The sequence below is a fragment of the Sminthopsis crassicaudata genome, chromosome 6, assembly GCF_048593235.1.
Source record: "Sminthopsis crassicaudata isolate SCR6 chromosome 6, ASM4859323v1, whole genome shotgun sequence".
NCBI classification, from domain to species: domain Eukaryota; kingdom Metazoa; phylum Chordata; class Mammalia; order Dasyuromorphia; family Dasyuridae; genus Sminthopsis; species Sminthopsis crassicaudata.
In genome coordinates, this window is record NC_133622.1 from 220,949,981 (window position 1) to 220,963,845 (window position 13,865).

General features: G+C 33.7%; 1 protein-coding gene across 1 annotated transcript in view; it reads left to right on the forward strand.

Moving 5' to 3' along the window:
- The window catches only part of ELP4 (elongator acetyltransferase complex subunit 4), a 227,493-nt gene that overhangs the window by 110,343 nt on the left and 103,285 nt on the right, over nucleotides 1-13,865 (forward strand). The gene's annotated exons all lie outside the window — the stretch shown is intronic.

Below are 13,865 nucleotides of genomic sequence, written 5' to 3' on the forward strand. Positions count from 1 at the left end.
TATGTAAATGAAATGGACTAAAGATTTACCTCTCTGGATTGTAGTATTTAGAAGATATTACTGTAGTTTGTATTTCATTAAATGCCTCAGCACTTTCCATCTGTATGTTTTACTAATGTCACTTTTAATTTTGTCACTTGTATGTGATCCTGAAAAATATTTTAAAGTTCTATACAGTAGCTGTGGCATAGCTTTGAAAAAGCATGTAACAAAGCCACCCTGGTGCAATTAAAGGTCACTTGTCCATATTGTAATGGACTACTCATTTACAAGATCTGTGTTAAGGGTCAGTGTTACAGCATGAAATGGATTGCCCTTGTGGAGGCAGTAAATAAATAGGTCATCTTAGCTCGTATTCAGGAGGCAGAGAACAAAGTTAGCACAGCACTAGTTTATTAATATTTTAACAAACAAATAGTCCAAATGTGGAGAAGAGCTACATTCACTTGGTATTCCATACTTAATATAGATTATTAAAGAGACTCCTTTAATATAGATCATTAAGGAGAACTCTTGAATTCAAAGAAACCTTATTTTATATCCACATGAAATCATGAGCAAAGCTTCATCTCTTTAACCTGTGTATGTGTCTATGGATGTGCATGTATACATATATATCTATAAATATATATATAAAACTTAGTTAACAAGAAAGAAAAGCAAGACTCAAAACTTTTGAAAGGACAAGAAGCACAGAACACTTATAACTTTCCTTTAATGTTAACACCATTATGTCTTCTGAATAGTTCATGATAATCATATGCTTCATTTTTGGATTCCAAAGTTTAAAGTTATTTTTAACATAAAGATGAAAAAAACAGGTTATGACAAAAACTAATTACTTTTCATGAATCTCATAAGAGACTTTATAGACCACCCTCTTCAATCTACAATTAAATGTCATGATGTATAAAGTGATCAACATATTTTGTACTGAACACTTTTTCAAGTATCTGGATTTTAGTAAATAAATTTCAAAACAAGTATACCACTGGTGCCAAGATAAATTGCTTTTTTCAACCTTTTAAGTGCCAAAATAGTTAATTCTGACAATAGCAATCACTGATTTTAAAATCTTATTTAAATTATATTTCATATTAAATATTTCATAATAATATTTTCATAAATTTTGCCTCTATCCCATTTGTGATTTTCACTCAGAGTTCATTCTCTAAATCACTTTCTAAAATGAAAGATGAAATTTTGAAACAAACACACAGACATACAAACTGATTATATTGCTGAGTTTTTAAAAAGTGACTGAGTCACTTGCATTTAAAAACCTTAAAATTACATCCAGTGTGTTCAATAAAAAAATCATCTTTAAACTTTACTCTTTAAACTCCTTGTACTTAATTGTCCTGAGAATAATGCTCCAGGATCATGCTCCAGGTGTAGCTCTCAATCCATTACTCCTCAAAGTGTTTTCACAAGAAATGCACAGCTATGGAAGTCCTGGCCATCCCTCCAGGAATATATTCCCTTTCCTTGTTGAAAGTAACCCTGAACTGACACATTGCCAAAATGGTGGTCTTAAGAATCCAGTCCCCAATGTAAAGGTGCTGAACCCCTTCCATATACTGAATTATCCTTCAGTATTCTGGAATAGTTAGTAAAACTTCATATTGGTTTCATGCCATGGAGTGCCATAATCCCAAAGAATCTCGGGCTCCCTAAGCTCTCATACATGTTTTGCTGCAGCCTAAGTTTTATCCTGGGACACTGGAGGGAAGGTGCCCAGCTTTTCTCAGGAAGTTTCTTCCCTATACCATGTTATTTGTTCATAGTTGAACTTGAAAATGATGAAGCGATGGTTGCTTAGTATATTGAGTATAGTATTGGACATAGTCTTGTAACCAGGACCATGAGCCCCTAGCGTAACTTTTTAGTGTCTGGGTCCTTATTTTACCATTGTTTTTGGATTAAAACAATCATTTATATCACACTAAAAAGTTTGCAGTGGTTTATTTATACGTGATCCATTGATCTCCAAAACAACCCTGTGAGTTGGCCACTGTAATGTTTGAAACTCAGAAAGATCAAGTGATATGGCCCAATTCCTAGTTAACCGGTGCAAAGGATAGAATTCCAGTCTTCCTGACTTCCCTTCTAGATAGCCATTGCCAAGGGGGCAGCGACAGGGTCTTCTAATTCTTAGTATCTCCAACACCTGAGAAGGAGTATTGTACACAGTAGCAAGTTAATAAGTGTTTACCAAATTAAATCAAATTCTTACTTTGAAGTAGTAGACTAGGAAGCACAGAAGAGAGAGAAATGACATCCAATTTTCTCCAGTGTTAGGAGCCATAGTGGCACAAAATTCCCACAGATAGCCTTGGGTATTATCTCATTTATATTTGCTAGGTCTTGAGCCTATTTGTAGATGTTGCTAAAATATTTTAAAGATTTATGAATTTCATTACTAATTTTATTCATTTAACTGTGACTCAGTTTAAGATATGACTGCTGCCTGGAATTTGGATACCGATGACAATTAAAGAGCAGTCAGGTTGCTTCTCCATGGCAGTTCAGTTTTTACACATATGTTATTGTGAACCACTAGATCGCTTCTTTTAGACCCTTGGGGTGCCTTGAGTTTGTTCATCCTCATAACATTCTTGAATATACAAAGCTGGCAGGTCCTTAAGGCTCCATATTGTCCTTTGATTTCAATTCAGTGAGTCTTCCTAAAAAAGCATTTTGGTCACGATAGCAGTTTAAAATAGATGGGGATATTTACATGCATAATTTATAATTAATTCCATCAAGAAAGAAACTCAGAAATGAAATGTTAGCATTTTGATAAACTTCAGAACTCCCATGGCCATAGGCTGTTTCCACTTTGTCCATTTTATCAACCAAGCCAAAAATAACATTCCTGTAACTTACTGTTAACTATGCTTTTAATTCTATTTAAAAATTGATAGGAGAAAAGAGTATGAATATTGAATGTTTACAGATATCATATGGGACTGGTGCTTGAGGGGACCATATATTTAAAGTAAGCTTCAATTTTGCTTTAATAGAAGGGGTAAATAACTTTGGTTGTAAGTTCAGTATATTTAAATTTTGTTTCTCAGTGCCAATGTATGAATTCTACTCCCATTCCAAAGAAAATCTAGTTATTATTTATTGCTTCTGTAATTTCTCCCAAAGAGCCAGTTTGAGATCAGTTCTGGCTTTGGGTTTACCTTCCTAGATCTCTCTGCCTCCCACATTGAGTTTTGGTAAAGCAGGCAGAGCGGGCACTAGTTTGGGGGTCTAAAGAACTGACTTCATCTCTAGGCTCTGCCACTTATTCATTTTGGGACTGTAGGGACCTCACTTCTGCTTTTTAGAGCCTTTCTTTTCCTCAACTTTAAAATGAGAGGTTTGGACTACACATATACAAAGGTTTTTAAGTTGTGTTCTTTTTGTGGTATCAGTTTTATCAATATCCTTTTCATTTAAAGCCTCAAGTAGAGAAAGGTCAATTAGATTCTGCTAAAATCCTTTAGGAAAAAATAATTTTTAAGATGTTATACAACAATGACTAGAAAACCTGTAATGAAAATGTTTCTATTTCAGTACACAAAATTTAATATTTTTGTTGAACTGAAAGGTTCAAAGACAGCAATATGAGAAAGTGGGTCTCCTTAAGGTACTTTCAACTGTGTTTAGTGTAGGTTTAGAAGTTTTGAATTGTATTTCTGCTTCAGATTACTTGCTGCTATGAGATTATTTAAATTATAAATCTAAGAAAGGCTAAAAATGACAAAAAATAGAATAACAAGTCAGCCTTAAGTGTCATTCCCTCTACTGCACCTTTGGTTTTACATTCAAGAGCAGAAAGAGCAGAAGATCATTCTCCATTGGTTGTTTCCATTTTTGATTATATAAATCAAGCTGGTAGACCCTGTTCCCAGCTGCATCCAAGAAACCAGCTCCAACTTTGTAACTTCATTGTGGGACTGTGGGTTGGGGGGTGGGGGAAGACCTGAGAGAATCTCCCAGACAAAGAACTAAGATCCTATTCAAGCTTAAAAAGTAACTTATGTTATGAAAATTAGTGACATGATGAGATTCATATTGAGCCAGAAAAGGAAGTGGGACACAAATCTCGAGACATTCTAAATTAGGAAATGGAAATGATTTGACTATCTTTTTACTCAAAGTAACTTTAATGAATGTAAACCTAAATTATATTCTTCTTTGTTTGTTACTGAGGACTCACACATGGCATTTTGGAGATTTTATTAGAAAGAAAATATTTGTTATTTTGCTAATTTGCTTATAGTTCATAAATAACCAAAATGAAAATTATTTTAAGTCACATGGAAAAGGAACTAACTTCATGTTCTAAGCCTAATAAAAATGTTGTAAAAATACTCGTAAGCTTGAAAATCACACTAGCTATTCTTGTTTCAAATTCTGTTTAATATATTGTTCTGTATGATTTTATAATAAACAGATTATTCCTTGAACAGGAATTAAGAATAAAGCTGCCAGGAAAGGGTTTTGTTGTCAAAGTAGTTCCCGCCTCGTGTTTTGTAAGAGATTTCATGGTCCCATTGTAAAGAGTGGATGATTTAAAACGTGTTCGGAAGATAAGCTTTCCCATTGTCATTCATGAGGATGGATAATACTGAGTGACAAGTGCATTAGGAGTGACACACAGAGAGAACTGTGAGATTTGTCAGAGCACATCACTTCACGCACAGGAACTTGAGGATGTCCCTTTTGGACCATTTTTGGCACTCTGAGTTTAGGGGACTAGATCCTGCCTGTGATTACTCATAAAGTGGGTGTTTATTACTAGGGGGAAGTAGAATATATAAGAAGGTATTCATTGTAAGATGCCTTATATTATTATCCTAAACTCTAGCCAATGATTTTTATCACATCCTGAATTTGATGTAAAAGAATTTAATTCCTGTATTAACTCATCTTCTCTTTTAAAATATGGTTAAGTAAAATTCAACAGAATAAAAAAAACTCAAAATTTCACAAAGGAAAGTGTAAGGTTTTTTGAAATTTTAAAAAATAACGAAAGCTTCTTATTTACTCAAGGTAAAGACTGAAAATTATGACATTATTGTACATAGCTCAAATGGCTTTTTAAAAATTTCATTACTGTAGAGATGCCATTTAAATATTAATCAATGAATAATTAATAATGTATGACTTTCTTGATATTTAAAGTATTTGCAAACCCTTGCATACCTATCCATTTCAATTTTGAACATACAATTGGTTACTTTTTGCTTTGATTCACTTTTCTTGGCTGCCAACCAAATTTTGTCTCTGTATACCTTTGTGACACTAATAATGACTGAATTTCTGTTCCTTTGCGTGAAAGATTTCCCAAGAGGCAGTTTGGGGCTAGAATAAACTATCTATTATGATTGAGTACAAGTAACCTGCCTTAACCAAACTACCTGATTGAGATTATTTTTGACAGTTCACTTCTCCCTGGTATGCCTGAGGTGAGCATAGTTATAGACCATCCCTGGAAGGATATAACATCTACTCCATATGCTAGGGGAGGGACCTTTTATTTGTGTCAAAAGAGTTGCCATTACACTCTTAGGAGGAATGGAGCTAAGGGAGAAGGAAGTAAGCATCAGTGCTTTCCAAAGTATTTTTCATATTTTTTACACCACAATCCCCTTACTTATAAGATTTTCAGCTATTTTAGTTGCTGGAAATATGTTTGTACTATAGTATAGTACATTATACCTATAATATTAGGATTCTGTAGTCACTTGTGAATCCATGTGAAAAAAAAATCTTTATAAAACATTCTCAAACAAGTAAGATGCCTACTGAGCTTTCCCAGAGTTTCCTCTGCATCTTAATCACCAGAGAGATTTTTTTTAACATATAGCAAGAAAGGACTGCCTCTGCCAAACAAATTCTTTTAAAATTAATATTCATATTTTCCTTATTTGGAGAAACTGATATAAGTATAAGCAGTCTGAAAAACTAGACTTTGATGATAGATAATAGCCTAAGAAATGTTTAATTGTACTTGACTGAATAGCTTATTAACAGTCACATTTGCTTTATGAAAGTTAGAGTATGCTCTTTTACTGTCACTGAAGGATAATATGGTCTCTTCATTTTGTTGATGCTTCAAAAAAAATTAGTATTATTTATCCTGAAAGGGAGACTTGTATAACTTGCTTAAGTTTACAAAAGCCACTCAGAACCTGCTAAATGAAAGTGTTTTGTTAAAAGAAAGACATTCTTGATTGCAAAAGTTGTTCAGCAAATGGGTGGCTTTACAAAAACTACCATTAGTTGTACAAGATGTACCACTCTCCTTTAAGAAGGCATTCAGATCAGTGAGAGTCCAGCCAGTAGGTTTTATATATATATATATATATATATATTAATTAGAGCAAAATCTTCCCCAATCTCTTCCGAAAAAAAATTGCTCCTAAAATATGGAGTTCTTGACTTTTTTGTATGTCACAGGCAGCAATCTGGTAAAGTCACTGGATCTCTTCTCAGAAAAATAAAAATTATTTTAATTTATATTTGAACGAAATACGACATTTTTGTCAGAGATTAGTGAAAATAAAATTGCGGTATTTTTTCACTTAAATTCACAGATCCCCTGGTATCTATTCATAGACCCCTTTAAGAGGGTTTAATAAGCTTAAGAATACCTTCTTTAAAACATCTTTTTTATTGATAACTTATTTGAAATGTATGTTTTTCTTTAGTAGTAGGTTCCACTTTCTTTAATCTTTATCAAGGAGTAAACAAAATTGATCAGTCTCCCACAGCAAATAACTGTTAACCCATTAAAAAAAAAAAATAGGACAGCTAAGTGGCACAGTGGGGAGAGTATAAGAACTAGAATCAGGAAGATCTGAATTCAAAATCAGCCTGAGACATTTACAAGCTTTGTGATCCTAGGCAAGTCACTTAACCCTGTTTGCCTCAGTTTCTTCCTCTGCAAAATGAGCTGGAGAAGGAAGTGGCAAACCAGTATCTTTGCCAAGAAAATCCCAAATGGGGTCTCGAAGAGTCAGATACAACTGAATAGCATTTTGAAAATATAAGTACAGGCTGATGTTGTATATTGGGAGAATTGTTTCTGGTTAGTTCTTTAATAGCTATTATGACTCTGGGATGTAATTTTAAGTAATAATCTTGATCTGTCTGTCATTCCTTTGCATGCTGGTTTGTGTATTGCTATTGAAGCAATACAATATATTGCAATATCAGCACATAAATATATGTGTGTATGTGTATATATACATATATACATATATATATGCAACCTATAGAAAAGTTGGACTTGCCAAGCTATTTTAATACATTCTTTATCAAAAAAGCAAACAAACTGACATAGATTTTGAATATGATTCACAATAGGTCTATGTGCCAAGTTAGAACTTCAGTAATAAAATCTGTAATGATTACATTACAGCTATTCATCCCAGGTAATTACAAGACTAAAATCACTAAATATGATTGTTTTTTCATAGGACACATTAAATTATTATATTTCCAAAAGTCAAATTAAATTTCTTCTACCTTACCTCTGTGGATTTGATAATCAAATGGAATCATTCTGTTATGTTATTTTATGATAAACAATCAGAATGAAAATTTGATAGTTAATAAAATTTTGGGACCAAAAGGTTTTAATATTATTATTATTATTATTTCATTTGAAGGGTCTTCTCTCCATTACACAAATCCTGAAACCACAAATATCCCTTAACATAATACATACTGTGTTAGTGTAAAATGCACTAGATTATGGACTACTTCTGGGCTGATGTATCTAGCTCTCAGGTCTAGCAAGTGCTGTAGATTATAATAGTTGTTCAGAATATGTTTAAATGAATGAATACTTCATATGGATAGGGTTAGATTTAAAGTCAAGAGATCTTAGTTTTCAAGCCTGCCTCATGCTCTCTTGTGTTCTCATGGGCAAATAATTTAACCTCGTAGAATAAGTCTAAAATGAGGATCATAATAATTCCACTTTCCACCTTATGAGGTTGTTGTGAGGAAAGGATTTTATGCATATTGAGATGCTTTATAAATGGGAATTTTTACTCTTTTAGACATTAGGCTTGCAAAGTGCCTTTCCCATAAATAATATAAATTCGGTTAGTAATGACCTCTCTACTTTTAAAGGAAAAAAGATGGCTCGCTTTTCACATGTCCTCTTAGAATCTCTTTCACTATTCTTATTCATATTATACTGTGAAACTAGGAAAAAATGCCAGATAGGAAGGTAGAAGGATGGTGCCTTTGTTTAGGGAACACATTTACCTTGGGAGCTCTCTTAAGACTATTATATATAAAAATTGATTTGTTATTGCTACTTTTCAGAGTGTTCTTTGAAGGGTGAGAGACATGAGACAAAATGGCAAGCCTAAATTCTTGCTAGAATTCTTCAATGCCTCAGGCAAGAGCTATTTTAGCTAAAAGAATGTGTACATCCTTTTTTCCAAAAAAATCTGAGTTATTTTTTCCTGGGTTTCTATTTATTTTTTGAAGGGAAAAAATGGCCTTACAGAGAGGAAAAGAAAAAAAAAATTAGCAATGATTCTGTAAAATCTTGCCTCTTGTCTTAGGAATAAAGAATCTGATCTCTTTCAACACAGTATATTTAATGAATCAGTTGAGTCACAGAGACTAGTAATGCATGGATAATTTAATTAATTAAGAGTAAGTCATAATAAAGAGGTTTTTTTCAGATAGGAAGATGGTTAATTTCCATGGAAAGACCGTTGTCCATGTTAGAAGAAATAATGGAAATAAAGCAGTCATGACCAGCTCTTATATTTTTTTTTCCTTCCAAGAAAAATTATCTTTGGGCTGGAAAGGATAATGCCAGAAAATAAATAAAAATACTAACAGAGTATCTAAGTCCTCTGTGAATCAGTTCAGATTGTCAGTTCTAGAAGATTTACATCTCAGGATATTGAACAAATTGATAGATACAATTGCTTAGCCTCTATCAGTGATGTTTAAAAAATTATTGGGGGCATCGGAGCTGTCTCAGGATTAGAGAAAGGCAAATGCTGCCCAATCTTTAAAAATAAAAAAGAAAGAAGAGAGTGGCAAGAAAGAGAATTGAATCTGTAGACAGTAGACCAGTAAACTTGCCTGATCACTGGCAACATTTTAGAATGCATTAGTGGAGGGACAATTGGAGGATATTTGGAAAAAAAAGGAATGATCACAAAGAACCATCATGGTTTCATCAAGACAAATCATGCCATATAAGTCATGCCCATTTCCTTTTTTAGCAGCGTTACTAGATCGATCAGGAGCGTGCTTTTATATGTAATTGCTGTAGATTTCAGCAAAGCTGAAAGGCAATGTGGAGAAGCAGATGGAGTGAGAGCTTGAAACCAGGACAATCTAGGTTCAAGTTCCACTTCCAACCCACATAAGATTGGTGGTCTTAAGGCAAGTCATTTAAGCCTTTCAGTGTTCTAGAAAATTCTCTGAAATTAAAATTTTCAAAGAAGATGTCTGTCTGCATGTGTAGAGAGAGTTTCTTCATCCAGGAATTTCCTATGCCAGGGAAATCCTTCTCCCTGGTTCCCCGTAACAAAGCTTCTTGTGTTATTGATGTGGGAAAGTAGAGACTTGAGGTTGAAGTGTAGCATAGTTTGGTGGACTCACGATTGATTCAATGGTTGGTCCTAAAGAATATTCATTTAAAAACTCAATGTCAGTCATCTTGTTTGAGATTTCCAATGGTTTGTCCTAGGGCTCTGTCCTTGGTCCTGTGCAGTTTGGCTTGAATAAACACATAGGTGGCAAACTTATCAAATTACAGATTCACAGAATTCCAGAAATTTGCAGATGACACAAAGCTATAAGGGATTAGCTAACACTCGATGACAGGTTAGAAAAAGATCTTGATGCTCTAGAGCAAAGGTGTCAAAGGAGCAGCCTGAACCAGATTAAAATGTAATTGGGAAGCTTTTAACAAATAAATATAAATGCAATAAAATATGGATAATATTACCTTCTGAAATGCCATCAGTGTGCAAACCAAGCAAATTAGTGACCCCCATTTCTATTTGAGTTTCATACTCTAGAGCTAAATAAAACATTTAGTAAGGATAAATTATGGTCTTCAATGAGTTCAGAAAACTCAATTTCATAAATATATGATGGAAAACATATAATCAGACTGAAAGTGATTCCTGTATTTTGTTGGATCACAAACCCAGTGTAATTCAGCACTGCAGTAAGGCAGCCAGGAGAAGCAAGGTACATTAAAAGAAGAATCTGTCCAGAAGTAAAGTGATCAAAGCTCTACTGTTCTCACTTCCCTGATTAAGACCCATGCAGAGAGAGCACTGGGTTCAACCTGGTCCCTCTGTTATAGAAGGAGTTATTGAGAACTGGAAAAATTCAAAGAAGGATGAATAGGGTAGAGAAGGAAAAGGCTGAAGCTGAGCCTCCAGGAGCCTTGGTTTAAGGAACTGCTAATGTTTGGCCTGAAAAATCGTGATGACTAACATATTTGATGGAATTTCATGTGGAAGAGGAATTGGATTTCTCTGCTTGTTCCAAAAAGGCAGACCCATGAACAATGAATAGAAGAGACAAATCTAAGCTTGCTCTAACAGAAACATTTCCTAACAATTAGATCCATGTAAAAAAAGGGCATGGCTGCCTTGGGAGTGCATTCCTCCTGCCTCAATAAAAGCATCCAGCATGTTTTTAGACAGGATTATTCTTTAGCTATCCAGTCTAAACCTTTGCATATCTGAAAATTTATATAGACAAATGACAGTTACTATCAACTTTATTTCTTGTTAGTATTATCATCATTCAATTTTTAAATGGTTCTCTATTGACTTGTAGCATAAAGTAGAAACTCTTACTATTGAAAGTCCTCTACAGTTTAAATCTTCCAGCTCTTCAGCTTACTTCATTCCTCTCCTTAATGCATAGTATGTTCAGGCTAAATCTTACCAACTGTTCTCCCTGAGAACTCAATCAGTATCTCAAGTCTTCATGACTCCAATTTGTCCCTCTTCTCTGCAAAGCATTGCCTCCTCACCTCCAAGTCTCAGTTTAAGGACTACATCTTTTATGAAACTTTTCCTGATGCCCCCAGTTTCTCATACCTTTTCCCCCTCTCAGATTACCTTTTTTATACTTATACTTATACTTGTTGTGCCCCCCTGTAAACGTAACGACAAGTGGAATTTTGTTTTTATCTTTTCATTCCAAGCACAGTACTTTGATAATATTAAATACTTAATATTTGTTGGATTGGATTGGATAAGAAGAATAATTCATGACGGAAGCTCAGAATAGAAGGTCCCTCTCTGGAAGATGGTGCTGTCATATTTTAGCTTACCCTTAGAGGATGAGGGCAGTATTTTGGCATTCAAAGGCAAACAAATTTAAAGGCAATTCAAAATTGCTTCCTTGAGCCTGTCCAGCTGGATGTTTACTTTTGTGTTTTTGTTTGTTTGTTTGTCTTTGTTTTTCCTGCAGAAATGTATGAGATTCAGAAGTCAAGTTACCTGCTTGAAAGATTAAACCATTTTAAAAATAATGTTCATACAGAGTTTTAACATTGGTGATGCTTTAATAAGTGGCTGTTCAAAAGCATATCTATTCGTTGTCTATGAACTTTTGGCATCCTTATTTGTTTCACGGGAAGGGAAAATGATTAAATTATTTTAGAATAATTTGCATTATAACTTAGGGGAAACAAGTTGGTTTGGGTAGTTTTTTATGTGCATGTATGTGTATATGTGAATATGTTCTGTCTATATGTATTATTGCTATAATATATACATATGTAGGTATGATGTAGGGAAGGAGAAACTTTTCACTGTATGATTCTTAATGAATGATAGATTTATATATGAAAAATGAAAGATTGTTCTATTCTGTAAGAGTTCTAATTGGGTGCCATGAACATCAAAGAAGGTGAAACATTGATTCAGTCCAAATGACACCCCACAAACAGTTGACAAGTTTCAACCTGTTTACAGTGTCATATATCAAATTTTGCTGAATTTTTCATTGACTTTACCAGTTGACTATTTTTAAGATAGTCTTTTGTTTTATTATTATGTAGATACTACTTGTATTTCTTTCAGTAAACTATATTTCCAAATGAAAGAATAATTCTGTTTATATTTCTTGAATGTCTTCTGAATTCTGAAGTATTTCTTTGTTATCTTGGAACTGTGAATTGAATCCCTTAATTTTTATTAACTCTTGACTATTTTATTTGTAGATTTGTTGATATATGTGTGCATGTGTGTATATATATATATTATATTTATATACATACATATATATTTTATATATGTGGAATGTGTCTTCCCACTTAGGAAATACAGGAAAACATGAGTTGGTAATTTGGTATAATGCTATAATTATATCTTTCATCAGGATAATTATATTAAAAGTAAATAAAGGTAGAACTAAGGTAAGACTTAATTTAGGATGCCTTTCAATTGTATCATGCTTGTAATTAAAGTACTTTTATAGAATGTTAAGGATTTTAAGAAAAAAGTGAAGAGATTTGATTTTTCTTATAGTGTAACCAAAAAAAAACAAACACTTGAGAGGTTATTTCTTTACTCTCCCAGTGAGGAACCACAGATTGGGTAATCTCTGTACAAAGAAGAAGTGATCCTTACAATGTTTTTATCCTAAAAGGAGGCCTGCACTTAGAGATGAACTTCATAAATCAGCTGACTCCTTCTAAATGCAAGGCAGTAGAAGATGAATTAACTAACCCAATGCTGATAGAAAGAATTTGTGTTTCTGGAGTGGGAAATATGTAATTACTCTGCTCATGTTTCTTAAGCCACTGAAAAGAAAACTCACACTTTGCTAGTCATTAAAAATAAACATCATGAATTATATGTGATTAAACAGCCATGTTGCAGAATAGAGTTTAGTTTTAAACTATTGCTGTCAATTCAAAAACTCATTTTTATGTATTGGAATATTCTCTAACATCCCCTATCTTTAACCCATTGAATTATCCATTAAAGGATCATACAACAGAGTCTACCATATGTCCCCAGAAACATACATATTTTCCTCCAGAAACAAACATGTCCAGGTGCAGAGACATAAATGAAGGCAGACAGCCCAAAGCGCAAGTATTTGATCTCTCTCCATAGAACTCCCTACTCCCAAATGAAATGCATCCTCCCTCTTTTCCTTGGTATCCCAGAGGCACGGACTATGTTTTAAAATCCCATGATCCTTCAAGAAAAGGAGAAACACATTTTTTCCTTTTTGATATGATTTTTGTGCAGCATGATAAATGTGGAAACATGTATAAAAGAATTGTACATGTTTAACATATATTGGATTACTTGCTGTCTAGGGGAAGGTGGGGGGGAGGGAAGGAGAAAAATTTGGAATCAAAAGTTTTGCAAAGGTAAATGTTAAAAATATCTTTTCATGTATTTTGAAAATAAGAAGTTATTATTTAAGAGAAAGAGACAGAGGAGAGAGGGAGACAAACAGAACCTAACTGTGTAACTGTTGCTTGCTGATGTGACTACAGCTTAGGTCTTCAATAATATCAAGGGGGTGAAAACTTACCATTCCTTTTCCACAATTAGAAACTTTTATTTTTTGACCCCATTCCTTTTATGAAGAAGGAAGAAGTGGAATATTAAGCAGGGAAGAGATAGTGCCTGACTTTATCATGACTTATTAGGGGGTTGCTTTGTTGCTTAGGACCAAAACATGGCTCATGGGAAGTAGCCCAAGGCAATCAAGTCACCAAATCTATATTCATCATTCTGTTGTTTATATTCTAGTAAATCAATGTTTTGCTTATGTAGATCAAACCTGCTAAGAAAATTGTACCTATTCTTGTGTTGAAAACTACAGTG